At 38.4% G+C, this 27,101-nt stretch overlaps 1 protein-coding gene across 9 annotated transcripts in view; it reads right to left on the bottom strand.

Moving 5' to 3' along the window:
* Positions 1-27,101, bottom strand: part of LDLRAD4 (low density lipoprotein receptor class A domain containing 4) — a 578,389-nt gene that overhangs the window by 435,696 nt on the left and 115,592 nt on the right. The window contains exon 1 of one of the 9 annotated variants that reach the window (XM_020985597.2): positions 3,073-3,158. The exons of 7 other annotated variants lie outside the window; for them this stretch is intronic. The gene's annotated coding sequence lies outside the window, so the exon portion shown is untranslated. Of the gene's footprint in view, positions 1-810; positions 925-3,072; positions 3,159-27,101 lie in introns of those variants that run through there. One more of the 9 variants, XM_020985598.2, reaches the window with a different exon arrangement.

Genomic DNA, 27,101 nt, shown 5'->3' with positions numbered 1-27,101 from the left:
ACTTTCTAACAACTAGGATTATCCAGAAATGGAATGGAGTTAGTGAGTTTGCTGTTGTTGTTGTTTAGTCCTGTCCAACTTTTCATGACCCCATTTGAGGTTTTTCTAACAAAGACATTAGAGCGGTTTGCCATTTTCTTCTCCAGTTCATTTTACAGATGAGGCAAACCAGGTTAAGTGATTTGCCCATGGGCACACAGCTAGTAAGTGTCTGAGGCCAAATTTGAACTTAGGTCTTCCTGACCCCACGCCCTATCCACTGGTCACCTAGTTATCACTGATCTTTAAAGATCTTCAAAGGATTGATAACCATTTGTTAGGCATATTATTTGTAAATTAGATTTCAGCTTTGGGTGGAAGTTAGACTAGATGCCTGTCCTCTTCATTAAAGACTATTAACAACAAATCTCTCTAAAAAGCAAGAACTGAAGGCTTGCCTTTTGGACCATAACCAAGTTTTCATTTTATAGTACACTACAGGTTTCAGCTCTCCAAGTGCACCAATGGCAAAGTGAAAGAAATAACTGCATTTTCTTGCTGCAGCTGGAGAGAAGGCACAAGGGCCTGAAACGGAGAAACCCCAACTAGCCTTTAGTAACCTCCTCACCCATCCAGTTATGAGAAAGTACATCACAAACATTTTCATTTCACTTTGGCAACATAAATCACATGAGAGTCAGTCATCTGCATTTGGCCTCCATCCATGCAAGCAAATTCACAAACTAAAAAATGTAAAATAATTCTGTATAAATAAAAGCAAAACAGACAAAACACTGCTAACTAGCCTCCTTAGCACATCACAAAATTTACCTGCTCTTCTCTTCAGGTATGTTTTTCTTCAGGCAGCATCAGTCCGTCTTGCTGTAGCTGATGTAACAGTTTTCTTTCAAACTAAATGCCATCTAACTCCAACCCAGCAAGCTGTTACACTACTCCATCGAACACCCCACAGGAACTGTGAGGCAAATACCAGGTCTGCTGAACTTTGGCTCTAGAAAATCATCAATCTCATGATGACATTTTAGAGGTCTCTACAAAAATCACATATCCAAATGAGATAAATCCAGTCTCCCAAACGCAGTGCATTAGAACAAGGAAACAAACAGAGCCTGAGACAGCAGTGAATTACAAATGGCATGCTAATTACCAGTCTACATCCAGAAATAGCTGAAGACTGCAGGATTTTTTTTGTTGTTAAAATAACTACAGCCTTTATTCTAGGGTTGGGCAAAAGCATCTAATTTATTCAAATTCTTAAGCCTCTAAACATAAGCACATTTCCATGGGCTTATTTGGGGGAAGGGGTGGAAGGAGACTTTGGGTAGGGGGTCATCAGAGACAGCTGAGATGATGCCATGAGTGCGGAGTTGTCACACAGTGATAGTCTAATACAACCAGGGTAGCAAAAGGTAAGGCTGTCAGAAGAAGGAACCTTTCTTCTTCTTTTAGTCTTTTCACAGAGACAGTGCCAATAGCCAAGGCTTTAGGGCAAAAGGGAAAACAGGTAGAAGTATGGTTAAGTTTCTTTTTTAAAAAAATACACATTTTCAATACTACAGAATGTTCAAATTTAGTTATTTTAAAATAATAAAAAGGGCAAATTATCACAACCAACATCATCATTCCAAGGAATCACAGAATCCTAGATTTAGTTGTTATTCAGTCATGTCTGGCTCTTTGTGACATGACTCCATTTGGGGTTTTCTTGGCAGAGATACTGGAGTGGTTTGCCATTTCCTTCTCCAGCTCATTTTACAGATGTGGAACTGAGACAACCAGGGTTAAGTGGTCACACAGCTCATAAGTGTCTGAGACCAGAATGGAACTCAGGAAGATGAGTCTTCCCAACTTCAGGCTCAACACTCTATCCACTGTGACTACTTAACTGCCCTCTTAGATTTAGAACTGGAAGGGAAGTTAGAGGCAATAAAGTCCAACATCTCATTTTATAAGTGAGGAGACTAAACTTAACCAGAGATTTACCCAGGGTCATACAGCTAGCAAGTTTATGAAGTAGGATATGAATTCAGGTCTTCCTAATTCAAAGTCCAGCTCTGTCCACTGCATAGAATGCTTTTTGACCCCTTACAAGTTCTCTGCTAGGTGCTAAGTGTTTTACTAACATTAAATTCGAGTTTACAAACTATGATGGAGACAAACAGAAGAATAAAATCAATGAACTTGACAGAAATAAGTATACACTCAGAGCAAAGAGAGCACTGATCTTAGAGTCTAGAGATTTGATTTCTAGTTCTAGCTCTGTTAATAATTTGCTGTGTAAGCCTGAGTAAGTAGCCCTGAAAGTGAAGAATTAAATGCAGTTAGAATAATAAAATCACAGAATTTTAGAACTGGAAGGGACCTTAAAAAACAATTGGCCCCTCCCCCTCATTTTACTGATAAAGCCCAGAGAGGTCAAGTCACTTGCTGGTCCAAGCTAATGAAGTTAGATTAACATAACTGCAGGCTGATCCAGATGACTGGGGTAGAAGTGGCACTTCCACCCAGCTAAGTATGGAACCTTCTAAGGTAGACTAGAAAGAGCTATTAACTTGGAGTCACAAAGCCTGACTTCAAATCTTGGCTCTGGCACTTAATAGCTCTATGCATCTGGACAAGTCACTTAACCTACATAGGACTCAGTTTTCTTAACTGCAAAATGAGAGGGTTGGACTAGATGATCTTTCAGGTTTCTTCTAGCTCTAAATCTATGATGATCTGATGATCCTATAACTCCATTACTCTTTCTGGTACCCAAGGCTGGATATTTTTAGTATGTAAAAGCCAGGCATTCCCTTCCCTCTTCAGAAAGTGTAACCAAGCCATTGTAAGGTACGGAGATGGCACCAAGTGAGAGATGCCATATTCCCTATCCCCACTGCCAGCCAAGTCTTTGTTTTTGTATCTCATTTTCCCATACCCAAGAGAAAACTAAGAAACTGGGAGGTTCTAAAAATGACTAGTTTTTCTTTGGAGAGAATCATGGGAGCTGAACTAGAAAGTCCCACAAAACCTGGCACCTGCCTTCATTCATTAGAGTGCTCCCTTGCTACCAAGAAGCCTATGACCAACCTGGGGAACTTCATTTCCTCACAAAGAATGTCTCCGTGCCACCAGATCCCAGTTTACCATTCATGTTCCCTGAGCACTGCTGTGTGCTCTGGTCCCCCACCATGACCATCTGCTCTGGAAGGAATTAATGAGCACTCTGACTGGAGAAGTTTGCCTCTGTAAGTTGGAGAGTCAGACCAAGGGCAGGCAGCACAAGGGGAAGTGAGGGATGAGGGGGATGGGGAGGAAAGGGAACAGAGAAGAGAGAGCTTGCAGGGCCTAATCCTCTGGCAATATTCACTGTCTCAGACAGATCATTGCACAAGCTCTGACCTGTAGGGAAGCATCTGCTGAACCTTAAAATGTGGTTCCCTGAAGATGACCTGAGCAAAGAAAGTTGAGCCTAATGGAGGGGAGGATTCCACAGAAGCCAAAAAGGCTCCTTAGAAGACTGGTTGCACTGTGCTTCTTGTTCCAGACGGGGATTGTGGGGAGAGAGAGACAGAGAGACAGAGAGAGAAAGATACAGAGAGAGGCAGAGACAGAGAGACAGAGACAGAGAACCAGACAGAGAGACAGAGAGAGAGAAAGGAGAGAGGACCTAAAGCAAATAGGGTCATATTTGAATTTGACAATTAGATTCTAATTGAATATTCCAGATCTGAGTCTTTCTCTCACATTTATTTCTCATATTCTAATCGTTTTGGTCTTCACATGAATAGCTCCAGGTGTGACTCTTAAAATTTTAAGTTCCAAAAAAATAAAATAAAATAAAAAAGATTCTAAGTTCCGGGGCAGACCTGGGTTTGACCCTGAAATTGAAACTTATCCCAGAAGAGGTAATCTGTGCCTAGCACTCATCAGCTTTTTCCTTCTTATATAGAAAAGGTAGCAGTATTTACTACGCATGGTGATGTGAGGAAGGAGCAGGAGTTTGGGATTGCACTAAAAGTTCTAAAATAAGGTAAGTAAGACTCTCAAAAGTGGCAAAGTAGTATAATGGACATGAACCCTAAAGTCAGGAAAACATGGGCTCATGCTCTGTCTCTGGCACATACTAGCTATGTGACCATGGACAAGTCAACTAATCTCTCTAGCCCCAAGCAACTAAGACTATAAACTACTCATAAGACTTTGTTACACTTGAGTTGTATATCAGCATCAGTAAAGGAAGCTTCCACACTGGGAGTTCCCTACGCCTATCACCTGTGGTCACAGTTGTAACTGCCTGCCATCATCCCCCCAAAAAAGATGCTTAAAAAGATACAATTTACAAAAATTCATCCTCCAGTAAATTTAACTAATCTAACAGCTTAATGAAAAGTGCCATTAACCTTTTCTGTAGCCCCAAAAATCCTTTGCACATAACTCAAAATAGTTAGATGCTAAAAATAATCTGCATGCCCCTTATATGCAATCTTCGAGTCCCACAGTGACCCATCAGTGTTAGCTGGAACTTTGTAAATCTTCTTAGCATTTCATAAAAATGTCTCTAACCCCTTCCTTAAAGGAAAAACAACACACCCTTCTTAAAGTGCCTGGGTGCTACATAAAACCATGACTCTCAGCTAAATATTTCACATTTATGATAATTTCAGAAAAAATGTTAATAAAACTCCATAGTTATTCCTCTAGTACCTCAAGGATGGTATTGTTCATTGAGGCCATGCATACAACACAGCCTCATGCGCCTGGGGCTTAAACGAAATCAGGTTATGGAAATGTAAAAATGATGCTCAAGAAAATCAGAAACAACACTACCTAGCAATTCACTGTTTCTTCGAAACATTTTAGACCACTCTCCAGATTCATTCATGCAGCAAATACTTATTGTGGGTTAAATCAAGGTCTGATCCTAGGTCCCTGGTCACCATTCTGTCCACTGTTGGACCTTGAGAATATTTCTTTTTCTGGGAAATAATTTCCCTGACTCTACTTGATAAATTCTAAAACTTTGTTTCCCATTTTCTCTTGGTATTACCATTATAATCAATTGATAAACATTTATCCAAAAAAGACAGAAAGCTTATTTGAATCCAATCCTTGCCCTCACATAACATAAAATCTAGGAGGATAAGACACAAGATATTTATAAAACAAATTATTAGATTACAAGTAGGAGCTGAACAAAGTGCTGTGGGAGGCCTAAAGGAGGGGCAGAGGAGGTGAACATCATTACTGATGAGAGATTAGGGAAGGCTGTACGTCGGTGGTGGCATTGAGTTGGATTTTAAGAGTTGGACTGAAACCTAGCAAGAAAAGCCATAGGAATTAGCGTGCGTACGTGGCAGGCAGGAAAGAAAATGTAACTTCAGGGAACAAAGAATAGTCTAGTTTGTTGTAAAGTTTTAAACAGTACCCAGTAGGCAACGAGAAGACACTTAAGATTTCTGAGAATAAGAGCGACATGACTTCACCTATGCAACAGGAAGAGTAATTTAGTATTAATATGTAGGACAAACTGTAAGAGGAGAAAATGAAGCACGGAAAGTCTGTCAAAAGGCTGTTGGGATAATCTAAGATGGTAGCAAGGAGGTCCGGGTAGCATTGCAAACAGAGAAGACTAAGTGGAGATAAGAGCAGTTGCAGGCAGAAATTGGTGACAGCTTAACAGGAGAGATGAGTAATTGAGAAAAGCCAAAAATAAGATGAAGGTTTTAAACATGGGAAACTGTATGAATGGGGAATACCACTGACAGAAAGAACAGAGTCAGAAGAAATAGTTTTAAAAGAAAAAGACAATAAGCTTGCGGGCATGTTGAATTTGAGGTAGTGGTAAAAACAAAGGTGTATTACATGAACTTCTGGGATTCAAGGCACTCTACAATCTGTGCCAAACTCCCTTCACATATTCTACATTTCAGCCAAAGTGGGCTACTGGCCCACTCTCCCATCTCCCATATCTGTGCCTGCACTTTCCAGTCCCCCTTGCGTAGAATGAACTCTCCCTCTCTCTGTCCTTACCACCATCCTGCACCGGTGAAACTGATCTTTCTCCTCCAACTCCTCCAACAGGCATTCAGCCCTACTACCTCATCTGTGTATCGAGATGCGTCTATCTTCAAATCCCTAGTGCCTAGCACAGTGCTTTCACATGAGGCACTTCAAAAATATTTGTTGAATTAGCTACCCTGAGTAGGCTATGATATCACACACTTAGAAAGTATGTGCCACTATCTAAAGTATGACTTAATCCAGCTTCTAGGCACTTAGCCCAGCGCCAAGCACATAGCAGGCATTCAATAAATTTTTGTTGAATGTCTGATGGAATGACCTTTATTAATCAATGTAAATTCTTTCTGATTCCCAGGTTTAGATTATGCAAAATAAATTGATAAAGGAAGTAAACCTACAGGGGACCTCAGAAATCATCTAACCTACTCTCTTTAGAGATAAAGAAAGGGGAACTGAGAGAGATGATTAAGTGACTTCCCTATGGTCATCTGGTGGCAGATAGTAAAGCCAAGATTTGAACCCACATCTTCTGACTCCAAATCTAGGGCTCTTTGAACTGTACCAAATACATCTCTTTGACTCTCTATTTTGTAAGTTCAAAAAGTCCATTTATCAAATTTACATAAAACAAGATTACCTCTGTTTCTTTAAAAGCAACCACTAATTTATAGCCAAATAATAATTATGAAATCAGATAAAATCAGCACAATTCTCTCCTTCATAAAAGAAAATCCCTTTCCAGAATTCAAAGTACATGATATTTTTGCTGCACACTGGGACTGTTGTAATTAATTGCCTCTTAACTAGTCTCCTTGTCTCCTGTCTCTCACCTCTCACCTGCAGTATGCCAGATTAATCTTCCTATAGCACCACGTTGAATAGTATACTGTTCTCAGAAATTTTAACGGCTCCCCTGTAGCTACTGAATGAAGCCCACACTCCTTAGGCTGGCTGTCAAGTGTCCCAATAATCTGACAACACACTACTTTTCCAACCTTATCTCCCACTATCCTACTTCATGCACTTACATTCCAGTATAGGGCTGTTTGACAATCCCCAGCATACCTTCCCTTTTCCTACCTACACACCTTTGCTTAGACCATTCTCTGCCCACAATGATGTTCCCATTCTCATACCTGCCCATCAAAATTCTACCCACCATTCAAGGCCTAATTCAGACACCCCTTCTTCCACCTAACCAGACATAATCTCTACTCCTGATTCCTACAGCTCTTTAAATTTCTCTTAAAGATCATTCTATACAATAAGACTTCATTAAGTACTATATGCAAAGTACTGAGCTAGTTGGGAGTAAAAAGGCACAAATCAACAGTATTCCTCCTCAAGAAGCTAATTCTAATGTAAGGGATGCAACATGCACACAGATAATAAATACAATGTCTATATAAAGCAATGGAAAGCAATTCCTAGAGGCAGAAAGCGCTAACTACAAGATCAGGAAAGACTTCCTACAGGAGGGGGCATCTGAGCTCTGAGTTGAAGGAAGCTGGGGATTCAAAGAAGTGAGGCAGATAGGAAGATGGAAACTGAACTCCAGGCACAGCCTGGGGCAAAGGTGCTGGGGCAGAAAATGGACACAACATAGAAACGTTGAATTACAGGCATCTACAGGATTTAATAGGCCTAGCAATAGACTGCAAGTCTCCCGTCCACAAGGCTGGCTTAGTTTGGAGAAGTATAACATTTAAATCACGGCAGAGTGATGAATTTTTGGTGATGCTAACTCTGAAGATCTTGCACTGAGTCACAGATCAGTTGCTATCGAGGGAGGTAGTGCACACTGATGATGTCAAACATCACTAAAGTTATCTAAAGTTATCTTTGATATCTATGTCCATGATTTATCACCCTAATAGACTCTAAATAATATGAGAGTAGGAACTCTCTTATCTAACGTGTATATTCCCTCCCATGCGTACTATGGAGTTCTACACACAATAAGCACTCAATACATGTATTTCTGGAAGGAAGGAAGGAATGATTTAAAAAAACTAATTGATGCAATAAGACTTAGTGCTCAGTCTTTCTATTAGTTAACCTTAACCCTACCAAATAAATGACATCATCAAAGACATATTAAGCTACATATCAAGCTTAGCAGTGTCTGGTATACAGTAGATGCTAAATAAATGCTATTGATTGAATGACTGATGCCGTTTCTAACCTACCACCTTGTACTGTACCTCCTGTTCACACCATCTTCCTACAAAACTGAAAGCATCTTAAGGACAAGGACCAGGTAGTATCACATCCCCTGGAATCCCATACGGAGCCTACATAGACTAGTGTTTTTTGAGGTACACTGGAAACAAAAGAAAGATGAATGAAATATTAGAACTACAGATGCTCAGATGGATGGAAAGAAGATAGAGCTACTAAATGCCTAATTTGATTCTGTTTTCCCTACCAAGGAGATTCAGACTGGGAAGCAAAAAAGCATTATCAAGGAACTGGTATGAGGACCATGAGGAACCCATGAGGAGATAAGAGAGCACCTAAGTGTCTTTGATAAGTCTGAATCACTTGGCCCAAACAAACTAAATCCCCAGAAGGATGATGAAAGAGCTGGCAGATGTTACTACTCAGCTGCTGTCAATGATCCATGAAAAGTCACAGAGAACGTGAGAAACACTGAAGGACTGAAAACAGGCAAATGGTGAATGTATGTATGTTTGTAAATATCTATATCTATATATGCCTATAGACGTATATATTCAAAAATGGGGGGAAAAAACATGGAATCTTCGAATTAAAAAGGCCAAAGAACTTGACTGGAGAGGCAGTGTGCAGCAGTAGTAAGAGCACTGGATTTAGAGTCACAGTGTCTGAGTTCCAATATTAACTGTATTTATTCACTGTGTGACTATGAGCAAATCGAAGTCCACCCGAATTAGTCAAAAAAGGAAGAAGGAATACACAAATACACACACACACACACACACACACACACACACACACACAGAGTTGGCTACAGAAATACATTTCAACCAACAAGGAAATAGGAAAGGAAGAGAAGGGGGGAATCTAAAAGAGGATAGATTAAGGGAGGGATTAGTCCTAGGAAAAACAAACTCTAAAGAAAGATGCACAGAAATCTTTATAGCTCTTTGAGATGACAAAGAATGGGAATCTGATGGGGCGCCCATAAAATGGAGAATAGATGAACAAGTTCTGGTATATAAATGTCATTGAATGCTATTACACTAATCTCTTATCAGTGTAATAACCAACTACAATTCCAGAAGAATAATGATGCAAGCATTCTACCCATCTCATGATAGGGAGGTGAAGGACTCAGAACACAGAACTCAGAACACATCTTGACATGGCCAATGTGGAAATTTATTTTGATTGACTACGAATTTTCATAATTGGTTTTGTTTTTCTTGTGAACTCAGAGTGGAGGGTTAGAAGGTTAGAAGGTTAGAAGGAAGATTTTGACTGATTAAAATAATTTTTAAAGTTTAGGTGAATGAGAATGGAGGCAAGGCATATAGATGGCTCTTTCTAGGAGGCTGGCTGTGAAAGTGAGAAGTAATATAAAAAGTGCTCTTCTGATCCAAAATAAACCTACTAATGGAGGAAATAGTTTTTTCAGCAATAACTATTTCTTTTTTATAACTCTCTGTACTAGATATGCTTTAAAAGATTGTATAGAAAAGAAAATTACATTGATATAACACCAATCATATTTCCCTGACTTTCATTATAATTTCATTATAATTTTTGAGATACATATCTATTAAAAAAAAAAAAGCAAAAGGGGAGGCCTCCAACATATTTAAGAATCCTTGAATTCTTATCAAAACATATCTTGCCAAAAAGAATTAATCTGTTATTAGTCTAAACTTTATAGTAAGACAGTGTTTCATGAAGTCTTTTCTACTCCCCAGAATATAAAGTACAATGCTACAACATAGAATAGGTGCTTAACAAATGCCGAATTCAGTTCAGAAAGATTGAGTAGAACGTAGCATAGTAAATGGAGTAGATAGGTAGTGCAGTGGACAGAGCACCTGGTCTGGAGTCGGGAAGATGTGAGTTCCAATCTTACCTCCGACACTTTCTAGCTGTGTGATCCTGGGCATGTCACTTAACCCTGTTTGCCTCAGTTTCCTCATTTGTCAAATGAGCAAGAGAAGGAAACGACAAACTACTCCAGTATCTTTCCCAAGAGAAACCCCAAATGGGGTCACAAGTCAGATGTGACAGAACTCAACAAAAAAGCACAGTGAAATTCAAGCCCATGCTTGAGTTCAAGACATCCAGTTCTAATCCTTATTGTCACTAATTCGCTATATGCCCTTGAGCAAATCATAACCTCTCAAAGCCTCAGTTTCCCCATCTGTGTGAGGATGATCTCTGATATCCCTTCTAGCTCTAACTTTGTGAACGTATGTCTTCTGCCTCTGTCTAGCCAAGAATCTTACACATAGTAGGCACTGAATAAAAATGAATTTAATTTTCTAATACACAGTTTTTGTTATAATAATAATAGCATTTATATAGTACTTTTAAGTTTTACAGAATACTTCACAAATATGTCATTTTACCCTCACAACAACCCTGGAAGGCAGGTGCTATTATTATCTCCATTTTAGAATTAAGGAAATTGAGGCAGGCAAAGGTTAGATGGTTTGCTCAAAATCACACTAGTAGGTGTCTGAGGCAGGATTTGAACTCTGGTCTTTCTGACTCTAAGTCCAGTGCTCTGTCCACTTTGTCTTCTAGCTGAATTTATTTCTTCCACACAAGTCAATTGTACAATTTCCCACCACCATCACCACCATTCTCTCCTCCCATGATTTTACACAGTCATTAAAAACACACAGAATAAAACAAATCCTACAGGATAAAGTGAGATAATGAATAGAGGTACCAGACTTGAAATCAGGAATGTCTCAGTTCAAATACTGCCTTAGATATTTACAAGCAACTAGGAAACCCTATAGGGCAACTAGGTGGCACAATGGATAGAGTACTGGATGTGGGGACAGGAAGACATGAATTTGAATCCTGCCTCAAACAGTTACTAGCTGTGTGAGCCCAGACAAGTCACTCAGCCTCTGGGTCTATTTCCTCAACTGTAAAATGAGGATACTAATAGCACCAACTTCTTAAAGCACATCTTAAAGCAATATGTAAATGCTAATAATTAGCATTATTGTTAATAGCTGTGCGATCCTGGGCAAATCATTTAAACCAATGATCTCCTAGTTGCTAAATCCAGTGGTTTTTTTCTCAGGCTTCATTCATCTTGACCTCACTTTGACACTGTTGATCACCCTCTCCTCCCTGACACTCCCTTCTCTCTGGATTTTCAGGACACCAATCTCTCCTGGTTCTTCTCCTACCTGACTGCCACTTCTCAGTCCCCTTTGCTCAATCCTCATCCAGGTCATTTACCCTGGATAGCACACAGGGCTCTGTCCTGGGTCTTCTTCTCTTTTCCCTCTATACTACCTTACTTGATGACTTATCTCATCATCTTCCATGGATTTAATTACCATCCTCTGCTGATGATTCACAACTCTAGCTATACAGACCTAACTTTTCTTCTGACCTCCAATCTCAAATCTCCAACTGGATATTCAATTGACATCCTAAGTTAACAGTCCTAAAGTTAACATGCTCTTAAACTCTCCCTTCTTCCAAATTTCCTTATTACTGTAAATGGCACTATCATCTTCCCAGTTCCCCGGGCTTGAAACCTAGTTATTGTCAATTTCTCACTATCTCTCACCTCCCCCCATATCCAATGTATTCTCATGCCTACTGATTTCACCTTTGTAACATTTCTCAAAAATGTCCCCTTCTCTCCTCTGATGCCACCACCACCCTAATAGAGGAACCTCATCACCTCATGCCTAGATGATGGCAATAGCCTGCTGCTTGGTCAGCCTACCACAAGTCTCTCCAATCTATCCTACATTTAGCTGCTAAAGTGGTTTTCTTAAAGTGCAGGTCTGTTTCATCCCTCTACTCAATAAATTCTAGTGCTTCCCTATCTCATCAAGGATCAAATCCTTTATTTGGTATTCAAAGCCCTTCATAACCTAGCCCCACCTCCTCCCTACCTTTCCAGTCTTCTTCCACCTTATCCCTCTTCACATGTGTTTTGATCCAGTGACACATCTTCCTTACTATTCTACCATCTCTCCTCTCTGGGCATTTTTTCTGGCTATCCCCCATGCCTGGAATGCTCTCTGTCTTCATCCCCATCTCCTGGCTTCCCTCCATCAAGTCCCATCTAAAATGCCACCTTCCAGGAAGCCTTTCCTAAGCCCTCTTAATTCTGGTGTCTTTCCTCTGTTAATCATTTCCTGTTTAACCTGTAGATAGGTTATTTGCACATATTTGCTTGTCTCCCCCATTAGATTCTCAGTTCCTTGAGAGCAAGAACAGTCTTTTGTCTCTTTTTGTATCCTCGGTGCTTAGCACAGTACCTGGCACATAGCAGGTGCTGAATACATGCTGACTAACTGGTTTAATCTCTGCCATAGCCTCAGTTTCCTCATCTTAAAATGGAGATGATAATAACACCTCCCTCAAAAGGTCACTAAGAGGATCATGAGATAATCAATGTAAAACATTTAGCAAACCTTAAATGGCTATATAAATGCTAGCTGATTGTAGTGGTAGCAGCAACAGTTGTGGTGCTAATCATTGTTGTCCTCATATTCTAGTTGAGGGAATTCGCACTGATTACAAAGAGCTTGACTATTTAATCAGCCACACTGATTGTTGCAACTGCTCCTAGTATCCAAGCAGAAGCAACTCATTGGAAAAGCCCCACATGAATATACATTTTTAGATAGAAGTAACTCATCCCTAGCACAAAACTGCACTATATGAATCCATCAAGAGAAAAAAAAATGGATGCTATGTCTTAGGTCAACCATCCCCATACCCATCCTTCACTGGAGGGCCCATGTTGTTGTTGTTGTTCAGTCATTTTAGTTATGTTGGACTCTTCGTGACCCCATTTGGGGTTTTCTTGGCAAAGATACTAAAGTGATTTGCCACTTCCTTCTCCAGTTCATTTTACAGAGGAGGAAACTGAGGCAAACAGGGTGAAGTGACTTACCCAGGATTACAAGGCTAGTAAGGGTCTGAGGCCAGATTTTGAACTCAGGAAGATGAGTCTTCCTGACTCCAGGCTTGGCATTCTATTCCCATTTAGCAAAAATCAGGATGATATATTCTGACTTTGTCGATAAATGTTCTAAGTTGCTAACGGGCCTTTCATGGTATTTAAAATTCATGCCACTTTCACAGATTTTTGAAGCTTACAAATCATAATGTGTATATATGCATATTATTATTACAATGCCAACTCTGGCTGCAGTGTTGATCCTGGGTTTCCAAAGGTTCTTCTAGCAGAGAACAAGCTTCTGTAAGTACTATCAAATTGTAAAGGCTACATATTAGATTGTGGTGATGTTTTCCACTTGACAAAAGAATAGCAACAGTAATAACAAACAGATAGATAGGTAGATGGACAGTTAGACAGACAGATAGATAAAATAAAGGAACATCAAATATAAAGTAATAATAGCATGATAATGGCTTTTACCAGGATTATTTCTATCCGAACATCATTGAAATATCTTTCACGACTTTTATGTTCATCACCTTCTCTCCACTCACACAACCACCTCCCTGGTATAGACTCCTGGACCTCATACCTGGACTATTGAAATAGCCTTCTGGTTAGTCTCCCTGCCTAAAGTTGCTCCCCACTTCAATCCATCCTGCACTTAGCTGTCAAATGGATCTTTCTAAAGCAAAAGTCTGACTATGGCACATATACCACACATACCCCCCAATTCCATAAACTCCAGTAGCTCCCTTTTACCATGAAGAGCCAATGTAAAAATCTGTTTCACTTTTATGTGACCCCTTCCTATCTTTCCAGTCTTCTTATACTTTACCCCTCCTCCACATACACATAATCCAGAAACACCATCTTTTTGCTATTCCTTGTAAACTACACTCCATCCTCTGTAGTTTTTCACTGGTTTTGCCCCATGCCTAAAATGTTCTCCCTCCTCAACTCTGTCTCCTGATTCCCTGGCTCCCTTTAAAACTCAAATTCCTCCTTCTTCAAGAAGCCTTTCCCACTCCCTACTCTCTTCCCCTACTCCCCTGACCATGCCTTCCTCTGAGACTACATCCAATGTATTCTGTGTGTTTCTAGGAATACAAACCACTATGCATATGCTATACACAAATATATGCCAACATCTATGAATATATGCTACATAGTTACATATAAACAACTACATATATAGGTGAGGTTTTTTTCTTACAATATGGGGAAATACTTATTAATTAAAACTATTTTTCATAGTTTTATAAAGAGATTTACTAAGAAGGTTGAATTGACCTTAAAAACTTCGGGAGGCCCAAGGCTTCACATTGTTCGTTATAAAGTCTCAAGCTTTCTGGGCAGGGAGGCAGGGGCTGTGTGCAGATAGTTTTCAGGCACTAAACCTGAAGAAATGGTCGTCAGTCCTTAGGCAGGTTTTGGAAGAGCCTGTGGTAGCGACTGGCTCCACGGAACAAACCCTAGACTCCTCTGGAGTTTCACTTTCTCTCTACCCTTCTCCCCTCCCCAGCCCTTCTTCATTAGAAAAGTGAGTTAGAAAGTGAGATTCCTTTCTCACCTTCTTTGCCTCTGAAGGAAAGAACTGGGTTTGTATCTTTGTATCTCCAGTTTTTTGTATCTCCTGAGTTTTCTTTGTATCTCCAGTGCTTAGCACAGTGCTTACAAATATTTGTTGTTTTGATTTGAAATAGAATCATAGAGCTGGAAATGGAAAGGGCCTTAGAGACTACCTAGTCTAATATCCTCATTTTACCTATGGGAAACTGAGGCCTAGGAAGGTTAAGTGTCATGGTTAAGGTCACACAGGCAGTGTCAAAAGTGGCATCTGAACCTGGCTCCTCTGACTCCAAAAGCCAGTGCTCTTTCCACACTGAAAGAATTCTTTTATAATATAAAATCATTATGTATAAATATGTAATTATATATAATATATTAAAATATAAAATAAATAGTATAAAGTTATACATATAATAAACATATATAAATAATATAAATGTTAGCATAATAGGCTAACAATCCATACTTTAGATGACAAAATCCCTTAAAATTCACAAAGGTCAATGAAAAACATGAACTACGCAGGTTTTAGACAGGTTCTTACCAATATATCAAAATAACCTGATCTCACACACACACACACACACACACACACACAAGCATACGCACACCTGACCCTAGAAATTATGCAGTTCTGCCTATAACTGGCCCATCTTTAAGCTGACTCCTACTCTCAATGGCCATGCAACAAGACAACTGACTCCTTCTCTCAGAACTGGTGGATTCTAGACCCCAACTCTATTTCAAAGGGACTCTGCCCACCAATAAATACTAGGAATCTTTAGGAATTATAAAATAATAGCCATTCTGACTTAAGTTGTTTCATATACAAGAAAGTACCTGAATATGTCCATTCTTACTTTACAATATTGAATTGAAATCACTTAAGGTTAGAAAGAACCATTGAAACAATCTACCAGCCCAGCCTTCATTAGAAATAATTTAGCTTCTATTTAAAGAGACATATCACTGAATTTATGGTAAATTAATTCCCTGATAGACCATAAGACTGTAGAAGACTTGTCTCCCAGAAGATATACAGACAGAAGCATACATCATTTTTAATAGCATCATCGATAAATGATCACTTGGATGCAAAACAAGCATGGCATCATCTAAGAAAAAAGTCTGAAAGCAAAAGGACAGATAGATAGATGGATGAATATAAATATAGATATATACACACATATACGTATATACACATACATATACACACATATATGTCTATGTGTGCTTGCATATAATATTTCTGTATTTCCATGTATATATGTCTACATATGTATATACACATATAGACATATCTATATGTATATATCTGGGGAGAGAGAGATGATGGTGATAGAGTATTACAGATGCAGATATATAACATATATGATGTCGATATTGATATCAATATAGATATAGATGTAGAGATAAAGATATAGGTACATAGATTAGATACCTACATAGATAGAGATCTATAGATAGGTAGATATAGATATAGATGTAATGATATAGTATAGGTCTATAGATATGGGTGCAGATATAGAGATAGAGATACAGGTGTAGACATAGGTAGGTATAAAGTACACAAATAGTGATACTGAGATACTGATGCTGAAAATCATGAAAGCTGGAATTGGAATACAACTGAGGAATGAAGAAGCTCCACTCCCCCATTCTGCATATGAGGAAATCAAGTCCCAGAAAGGGCGGACATCATTCCAGATGATCCAGGCAGTTTGGGAGAAAGCTGAGATATGAGTGGAAGTCTTCTGCCTGTATAGACACCTCCCTTTCTACAGTACTGTACATGCTACTTCTCATAATTTACTCTAAGAAAAAGAAGGTCATATATCAGTCAATTATGGAAACAGAGTGATGGACAGAATATATTGTAGGACAGCTCTGAGACTACTCAAGTCAACCAGCATTTACATGATTGGAATATATTTGCATAATTTATGCACAAGTAGATGTTCCCATTCAAATAGACGTAATTAAATAATTTCAATATCTGCTTAGAAACAGCGAAGAGAGACAGAAGGTATATCTCTTAAAACTACAAACAGCTAGGCCTTACCAAAAAAACTAAGAGCAGCTTTTCCCTCTAGCAAAAGCTGCATAACAGAGGCCTAGAAAGATTGATTCTCTCCATTCTCATACTCAGACGTTCAGGTAGACAGTCCCCCATGAATCAGACTGATCAAAATTTCCAGTCTAATCTAATTCAGCTGGCTCCAGGTAGTCAGAACCTAAAACAGAGATGTACAGAGAATGAATAGCCTCCCTTCCTATTTCTTCAAAGACAGCTAACTTATTAACCAATAACTTGGAGTTTCTTAGTGGGTAATATCTGAATTTAAATGAGTATAACTTTCCTAATAATCTTTCCTCTTGTGGGCTTACATATCTACCTCAAGATTTTGGTTTTAGCGATATACATACAAAGAATTGCTTTCATATTGACGCCCAAGCCCTGGAAAAACTGAAGTTGTGTTCTGGAATCCCCTAGGTCAGACAATCTCACCTAGGCCTTCAGGTGATTTCCTTTTAAAGTTTGTCTTACTACAAGGCAGTCCTGACCCAAATTTCTAGGATGGTTCTGTAATTCCTATAGGCCCTAATAACCTGGGCCTATCCATAAGTACTGGAAAACAAGTTGAGGTGATAGTAGAAAAAGTTAGGATCCAGTGGTATCCTGAATTCTAGTCTGAATTTTGCCACTGTCAATATATTTCCTTAGGCAAATCCTTAACTTCTCTAGGCAGACTAATAACTAGCAGAAAGATATCAATTTTTTTTAAATTAACTCAAAGAGGAGAGCTCTGTAGATGGACACCACTCCATGGGAAAGAGAGAGAGAACCTGGGCTCCCAGAGGGGAAGACCCAGTGACAACATGGACTACTGCTGGTAAGGCCAACACGGCAGGAGGGGAGGACCCAAGGAAGTATTCACCTAAAGTATAATCACCAAAACCCAAAAGTATGCCATATGGTAGCTTCTTATTTTTGCCAATTATGCTTGCTAACTAAAGTCAGTCAGAATGAGTCTAAATGCTGTAAGTACCTTCTAAGTTTCTATGTCCTTGACAACTCCATTAACTCTAACCCTAGTTGTATCTTTGGGTCTTAGTTTCCTAATTTGTATAAACAGAAACTCAAACTAAATGATTTCTAAGTTCTTTTCCAATTCTAACATTCTCTGATTCCAAATGGGGAAAAAATGTGGCAGAAGAGTTAGCATCTCAAGGGATGATGAGATAACTCATTGACATGTCTAGATTCCAACACAAGACCCTCTTTATAATAACCAGAAAGCAACGTGCTAGTAAATCACATGAAGAAAATAAGCCCTAAGAAAGCACCAAGTTTCATGCTCAGTGTCTTTAAGTTATGTGACTTTGCTTTGGTTGATATGCTTTACCTGGAAACCCATCTTACCGGAGGCATGATAATTATAGGCCTTACCATCTTCATTATGCTCATTCTATTCAAATCATTCCAGGATCAAACTTTGCACATATAGTCTCATCCCAAAAGTCATTCTTTTTCACTAGTTCACATTATGAAGAGAACCTCCCAAATCTAAAAAGCTGAATAATTTCCAAGAGTGTTCTAAAAGCTTAAAAGGATATTTGAAATTTCATATATCTATATATATATATATATATATATGTGTGTGTGTGTGTGTGTGTGTGTGTACATATGTACATATATATGTATATATATGTATGTATGTATATACACACACATATGTATTGTATGTGTATATATCAACACACATCTATTTTTTTTTCTGGCTTACAACCCACCAAAAGTCACTTGATCATTTGAATACTGAAAATAAGCTGATAGAAAAATCACTGAATTCACAGAACTTCAGCTTACATTGGGAAAAATTTCAATGGTCCTGGTGCTGATAATAAATGTGAATTCTCATAGGGGTAAAGGCAAAATCTACTGAATATCCCTCATACTCTTTAAGTTTCCCAAACACCAACCATAGAAACTTGATGCCTTCTGAAAGCTTTCATTATGTACATCTAATCTACTATCAGTTAAATCGTAAACCGCTTGTGGACAGAGACCAGATCGACTCAGCCCACAGCACATTGCTATGCTAGCCACCATTTTTCTTAGACAAATCAGAAGAAGATGAGTGGCTTTTTTGAGGATATTTTCCAAAATTTGATATGATTAATTCAAAACATAGCATAAATAGTGACACCAAGAAATCATAAGGCAGCATTTCCCTGGGAGGGAAAACAGAATTCACTAGGCTATAGGTTATTCATATAATATAAACCATATACCTTCCCAATAAATTCTAGCCATAGAAAAAAAATTGTTTTTAACTATTTAAGCTTAAGAATGCATAAAAACTGAAATTCATGAAATAATGCATTTCTATCCCTCAATTTTTTTTTGCTTAGATTAAGGGGGAAAAAATTATAATGCATCAAATCCATACTGAATGAAGTCTTTCATTTCCCTTCTTCAACAGAAGCTGGTGGCTTCCTTTGGCACCTTGAGAGCCTAAAGAGTTTATTTATTAGAGTGTCTAATAATAAAAAATATATAATCGATTTTACATCCAGGTGCTCCCTACCAGTAGCAAAGAAAGTTCAGCTGATTATTTTATTACTCTACAAGGATTCCCCACTCCATCTCACCCCACCACTTTGGAGTGCGAGAGCTCATGTCACTGTAAGTAAGCTGTAAAGATATCAGCAAATAGAGACAGGCTGGGGTAAAGAAGGAAGGAGGTAAGCGACATAACAAAAAAAAAAAAGACATCTTGTCCTGAGGGGCTGTTTTGCCATGACTCAAAGGTACAAATGTATAAATAGTTGTGTATTTGTAATACTCACAAATTAAGAAATCAGCTCAATGTGTAGCCCCAAGAAAAGAAAATGCCATGTGTCTTATTACAAGAGGAGGAACGGGGTGCAGGCACCCTGCTTTGATGATCATATCTGGCACGCACAGGCATGTTCCTCTGACCTTGTGCCTTTGTGGCCAGTGATGGCAATCCTTTTGCATCTGGCATCTTCTTATGTGACCATCTTAAAATCTTAGCTGCCCAGGCTTAATTTAAATCAGATGAGATTCAGATTAACAGATAACCAGCTAGTCCATTTTACCAGTATACAATGAACACCCTCCATTACAGTTCTACTCTGATGCTTAAAAGTGACCCTGAATCCTTAAAAGGTTATGTCATCAGAGTGTAAGTTCTTGCAGAGACTAGAAGATGAAAAGGACCAGGAGTGAACTCAGCCTGTCAATGGAGGATCAGCCTAGTTAAGTTGGAAGAGGTTCAGGACCAATAGACTAATTTTAGGGGTCACACTAATTCATAAAGCAAAGAGAGGATGTATTCTTCCCGTCAATGGAGAGAACAGACACACTGATGAAATCATGGCTCCTTGAAGGACTGAAATTAGTTGAGTATACCCACATGCTGAATATTAAGTTTATTACGTTCTGACTGAATGTTTTATTTACTGTTGCCCACCTGGAGAGGGCTGGTCAAAGTAACTGCAAAAGAAAGAAACAACAGATACGAAGTATCTTGCTAGTAAGCCCTGAGGAAACATAAAAAGATTAGATACCATGAGGTATCTGCCCTGGTAAAATTTACAATTCTAGTAAGTTTGAATGAAAGTACCTCTTGGTGTCTTGTGAGGCAGTATGGCCCAGTAGAGAAAGGACCAGTCTCAGAGACAAGAAGACCTAAGTTTAAGTCACACATCCGTGTATAGATAGTGTGAGACAGATGTGGTGGGAATCTGGGCCAGTTAATTAACTTCACTGTGCCCTCTGCAACTCTCTAAGATGGTAAGGTGCATAGAAGGTACTGACATCTATTGGTAGAGAGAGTTTCCTCATCCGAGGGTGATCTATACCAATGAAATCACAAGTTTAGCTTCCATCACTATTCCTTGATCTTAAGTGCCCTTGTGATAAATACTTGGTGGGGCACAAAAGAAATGTGGCAGTTTAAAAATAATCATAATCCAAATTCTTTACTTACAGGATCCTACTTGCTACCTGAAGGATTCAAGTTAATGAGAATTTTAAATCTCATTAATCACTCCATTCAATAGAGAATTCTTCTCAGAAAATGACATTTCAGTATCCTGTATATTTTCAGGGTCACCTTTCTCAGAAAAAGTCAAGCAAATACACAAAAAGGTGAGGGCTGATGCAGAACTTTAAAAAAAAACAGAAGGATGCTTAGGACAACGAGGTAACTAAACTATGCAGTTTCTGCAAAAACAGTCATGAAGCTACTGGAAATTCTTATTGATGCCAGAACATTAATATGCACCTGCAGAAAACTTGACAAAACAAAACTTGGGCAACAGACCACAACAGCCCCTCTAAAATCAAAATAATCATTCCAAGTCACTGAAAACTTGCATGTAGGAATCAGCCTAAAAATCTTGGGCACCCTGCCGTGTCAATATTTCCACACCAATTATGGAATTTCTAAAAAGAATCCAACTCTTCTTTCATCTCCAGTGACTGCATGAGATTTTACCAACCTGTTTGAACTAACCTAGATTCCTGAAGAGTGAAGTTTTATTTTGGAAAAAATGCAATAATAAATTAATAATGTTTCTAATGGTTTTTATAAACTCTATCCTCTGAACCCTAGAAAGATACAGTTAAAGAAAAAGAAAGATATAGTTCATATATTCTTATCAACCATTAATGAAAGACAATATACATTGCCATTCCTATGGGAACTTGCAAAATGGGTGATCAGATGGGCAATTTTGCAGACTAAAAAGATGCTACAGTTTCCTTGGCATATTTGCATTTGTACAAATCTGCAAAGTACTACAAACTATTTTACTACTAATCTCAACTGAAGCCATATTATGCTTATACTGATGCTACACATGAAAAATGTCTTCAGTATTTCATTTAATTTCTTATTGCCACTATTTTTCTATCCAAAATGGAAATAACAGTCCAAGACATTTCATAAGGGAACTGTGTAGATAGAGATACAGACTATAAATTAGATTAAGCCTCCTTGGAAGTAGTGTGCATCTAAGCCGCAAAGTGGACAGAGCACTGGGCTGGAAGTCAGGAAGATTCATCTTCATGAGTTCCAATCTGGCCTCACACACTTACCAGCTGTGTGATCCTGATCAAGTCACTTCACCCTGTTTGCCTCAGTTTCCTCACCTGTATAATGAACTGTAGAAGGAAATAGCAAACCACTCCAGTATCTCTGAGTGAGACAACACTGAAACAATCAAACAACAGCCATCCTTGGAAGCAAAGAGAATGCAACATGGAAAATGAAGGTGTGACTGCAATTACTTTTATGACTCATATATTTGAGGGCATCTCATAGCAGATTCATTACAAACACTACCAAAGAATATTTAAGTAATATGTTGTTGAGAAAGAAAACTCCCAATGATATGGCAAGTGTTTAGGAGTAGGGCTTTCTGAATTCTTGTCAAAACATAATAGATCCACAGCTCTGTAAGACAGCCAGCTAGTGTGTGTGAAATCAGTCTCATTAACAAGAGAATAGATCTGTTTGACTTTGATGTTGTCCATTTTTCACACATATCTTCCTTCCTTGGTCAGGGCCACATACTTGCTTGTTTTTTCTGGGTTGGTTTTTTAGGCCACTACTAAGTCAGCCAGCTATATCAATAAGTCCTACTGCTCTGAAAGCTGACTATACAGAATACTGGCCAGCATCTGCTGATCTGTGAGTGGAAACCTCAGTATATCTTGTCACTGTCATTTTGTCAATCCATAAGTATTTACTAAGTGCCTATTACATGTCAAGCACTATGCTAATTGCTGGGGATGCAAAGAAAGTAAAAAAGAATAGTCCCTGCTCTCAAGAGGACTCTCAAATGCCCTCACATTTCCTCTAATTACACCCTTGATTCATACTTAAGATATTAGGCCATTGCCTTCATCCTCCCCTCACCCCGACTTGAGGTATAACCTGAATAACATTCTGCCTGTTGAAACAACCCATAGTCACTATAATTGTCCCTATTATCTATCAAGCTGTTTTTGGTGGCAATTGTACAGATGAAAATCACTGCAACAAATTTATCAGCATCCCATCCTACCTCCAGCCACAACAGACTGCTTTCCTTTAACCATGAATCAGACTGAATAATGTCTTTGACACCTTGGCTCCATAATGATACAAGGATGCACTTTGTTTCCATGTTTGAGAATTAATGTTGAGTTATTTTTTTTTATTTTCTGCTTGGAAAATATGTGCTCCATGTTACTAAGTTTATGGGGCATAAAAGTGATATCCTTTTAACTGACCAGTTCATAGCAGCTGAAGAAGACCTTCCTGAAGAAGACATTCTTTTCTTTACAATCTAGGAAGAATAGGCATTCCCTTCCACTGTTTTCATGGGATCATAGGAAGTACCCAGGAGAAACTTTTGGATGATATACATGGTAACTTGGTCAATAACAGTCTGATGCTCTCTACAATGACTTCAAGGATGGTATTGATACACATTATTTTATAATTCCAAGAAAATAAACAAAATAGGTACAGCAAACAAATTTTATTGCCTCAGCTTTTACTACTACCCTTGGGATGTTTTTCCTCCAAAGGTGACATGAATATTGTCAGTAGCTTGTCTTTAATTGTGCTTTGTTAATTCCCTGGTTAATTGTGGTTAAGCTTGGTTAAACTCCTTCCCTGCTTCCTTCAAACATTCCCAGGTCTCCCCAATCCTTAAAAAAACCCTTCATTTGATCAAACCATCCCTGCTAGTTATCTTCCTATGTTTCTGCTCCCTTCCTCAACCTGACTTCTTACAAAAACCACCTACATTCAATGACTCCTCTTCCTCTCTTCTCACTCACTGTCTTATTAGCCCCATACAATCTGGTTTCAAATGCCATCATTCAATTGAACAATACCATTGTTCTCTCCAAAGTCACAAGTGACCTTTTCGTTGCCAAATCTGAGTCCTCATCCTTCTTTACTTCTCTGCAGCATTTGACATTGTTGGCCATTCTCTTTCCCTGGATAATCTCCACAGTCTGGGTTTTCATGACACTGCCCTTCCTCCTACCTGTCCAATCACTCCTCCATCTTGCTTGCTGGATCATGACAACTAATGGAGGATGTGGCCCAAAGCTCTATTGTATGCCCTCCAATTTTTACTCTCAATATTCTCTGAATGACCTCATTAGCTCCAATGGGTTCAATTATCATCTTTATACAGATAATTCCTAAAGTTAAATATTCAATCTTAGTCTCTCTCCTAAGCTCCAGCCCTACATCATGAGCTATTGAATAGTTCAAACTGAATGTTCCACAGATACCTTTAACTTATCACGATAAAAACAGAACTCATTTCCCCCCAAACTCACCCTTCTCCTAATTTACTCTATTATTGTGAGTGCACCTTCATCCTTCTAGGCATTCCTATAGCTAACTTTGGTGTCATTCTGAACTCCTCACTCTCCCTCACCCCACATATTGAATCCATTGCCAAATTTTGCCATTCCTATTTCTACAACATAGAGCAGCTAGGTGGCACAGTGGATAGAGTGCTGGGCCTGAAGATAGGAAGACTTGAGCTCAAATCCAGTCTCAGACATTAGCTATGTGATCCTGAGCATGTTGCTGCTTAACCCTGTTTACCTCAGTTTCCTCATCTGTAAAATGAGCTGGAGAAGGAAATGGCAAATCACTCCAGTATCTTTGCCAAGAAAACCCCAAATGGGGTCACAATGAGTCAGACATGACTGAAACCACTAAATAACAACAACAATTTCCATAACATTGTTCGCACACATCTCTTTCATTCCATTCACACAATCCTTGTTCAGGTTCTCACCATCTCTCACCTAGACTATTGTAATGGCTTCCTAATAGGTCTCACTGCATCACATCTCTGACAACTCCAATCCATCTTCCACATAGCTGCCAAAATGATTTTCCTAAAATGCAGGTCTAAACAAATAACCATTACACACACACACACACACATACACACACACACACACACACACATACACATATTCAATAAATCCCAATGGCTCCTTATTACATTTGGGATCAAATATAAAGTAATATTTTAGTCTCTTCATAACCTGGCCCCTTCCCACCCTTCCAATATGCATTACTCCCCTCTATGCCCTCTAAAATCCACTATACTGGCCAACTTGTGCTTACTCATGCATGGCATCTAATTTCATATTTCCATGCCTTTTTGCTGACTGTTTTCTATGCCTGGAATATTCTCCAACTATACCTCAACTTCCTGGTTCCTTTAAAACTCAATTCAACTGCCACCTTGGCATGAGGTCTTTTCTGGTCCTCCCAGCTGCTAGTGTTTTCCCCTCAAAGGTTACATTGGACTTTGATTTGTATTTGTCTTGTGTATACCTTTACATGTACATATTGTCACCTCCATTAGAATGTGAGTTCCTTGTCTCTGAGACTCCAGGTCACAGCGCCTGATGTATAGTAAGTGCTTAATCTGATTGAATGACTGTGCTTCTCTGCATAATTCTTTGTTTACCATATGCTACAACTGGCTCATGCCCACCATGTGCCTCTCCACTGGCCTCTGGCTGATCCTCAGCTTCATTTCTTCAAAGACTATTCCATGACTCACACCCAGGCACGTGCTGGTAAATGTTTAGCAATCAGCTCTTTTGGGAGGAAATGCTGGATGACATACTTTTAAATTTAATCTACCTTATTAACATTTTCTATCATTTTCTTAAGTCTAAAAATCAACAAAACAATAAGCCGAACCCTGATCTGTAGCATTTGCTGATTTCTGAGGTGTGAATGCTCACCCCGAAAATTTAACAATGGCATTGATTCTAGTACACACCTACTTATCTTCCATGATGCCACTGGTCCTCTTCAAAAATGAAGAATGAACAACAGCAACAGCTTATCATCATACAACATCACTGGAAAAGCAGTACTGCTTAAAAAAAAAAGATGGGCCTTCATTTCTTAGGAAAATTTGGGGTAATTAAATTAAGATCATTTTCCAAAGGCAATTCAGTGTGCTCTTCTCCTCCTGTTCAGTTATTACTATCGTGGCTCACATTCCTATGGTGCTTTATAGTTTCAACATGCTTTATATACCCTAAGTCATTGAGATTGTGTGAGATACTAATATGCAAAGAAATCAGATGATTTCCCTATAATTACACAAAGCCAGAATTTGAACCCAGGTCTTCTAACTCAACGATCTTTCCATTGCCTCACATGTTTATGAGAGGCATTTTGCCAACCAAAATTCCATTACTAAAACAAATAGTAACAATAAGGATAATTGAGGTACCACAGTCATAATTTAAGTGATAGCACCAAGATCCCAAACACATTACCTCACCTAAATGAATCAAGTCATCATTATGAATGTCTGAGATAAGGATGTAATTGATCTATGGGAGGACAGCCAATTACTTTTTGAAAGAATGGTATTTGTGAATACTCCATCTCAGTATACTCACAATCTAAGTCAAACATGTAGCTATAGACATAACACACTATAGGAATAAATTACATCTATCTAATATTTCTGCTTCATATCCAACTGAAGATATTCAAAACAATAATTTGCTTTCTCCATGGTCTTCCCTACCATATGAAATATACTATTATTCAACAAATGTCTTTATGTTGTTAAAAATCTTCAAGTATTCCTGATTTCTAGTGGAAGGATCTCCACAGTCAGTGACACTGTACCTATTTACTTTACTTAGAAATAAAACTAAAGACTAAAAGTTATCCTTGAATAACCATAGAAAATTAAGAAAGATGCCAGTTTGCAGGATGGCAAAAGTAAAAAAAAATTCACTGCACAGGTCTGCCCAATAAGAAGATTTGTAATGCCAAGTATATCATGCTTATATATGGGGTGTGACCTGCAACAAACCTTAAGAGCTTCTTGTGTAGAACTTACTGATTAGATAATGGGTAAACTAAGTCACAAAACTTCTCCAAATTAAAATAAATTATTTGTCCAAAAGTCACCTCATAGAGCTGAGATCTGATAAATTAAAAGTGTACTTTACTTGAGGTCCTAAATGATGAAATATGATAAAAATATTAAGCATTGTAATGTTAGTTTGATTGTGTCCATCAAAAGAGTGTTTTTAAACTACAGATTAGGATTTCTTCCTAAAACTTCAGAAATTTGTAAACATCCTTAATCTTTACAATATTTAGGTAAAAAATTAAGTTTGGCAATATAGAATATTTGGAATTTTGAAAGCCATAGAAGAAAAAGTAATGAAATTAGGAGGAAAACAAACATCTATAACATAGTAGATGAGTCTCATAAATTTGCCTGTGACAGAGAAAGATTAAATGATTTGTACATGATCACATAGCTAGTTTTTGCTAGAGGTGATACTGAACTCATA

The sequence above is a fragment of the Phascolarctos cinereus genome, unplaced genomic scaffold, assembly GCF_003287225.1.
Source record: "Phascolarctos cinereus isolate Bilbo 61053 unplaced genomic scaffold, phaCin_HiC Scaffold_4;HRSCAF=312, whole genome shotgun sequence".
In the NCBI taxonomy this organism is placed as follows: domain Eukaryota; kingdom Metazoa; phylum Chordata; class Mammalia; order Diprotodontia; family Phascolarctidae; genus Phascolarctos; species Phascolarctos cinereus.
The sequence above is the reverse complement of the archived record's forward strand: the minus strand, read 5'-3'. Positions and strand labels throughout refer to the sequence as shown.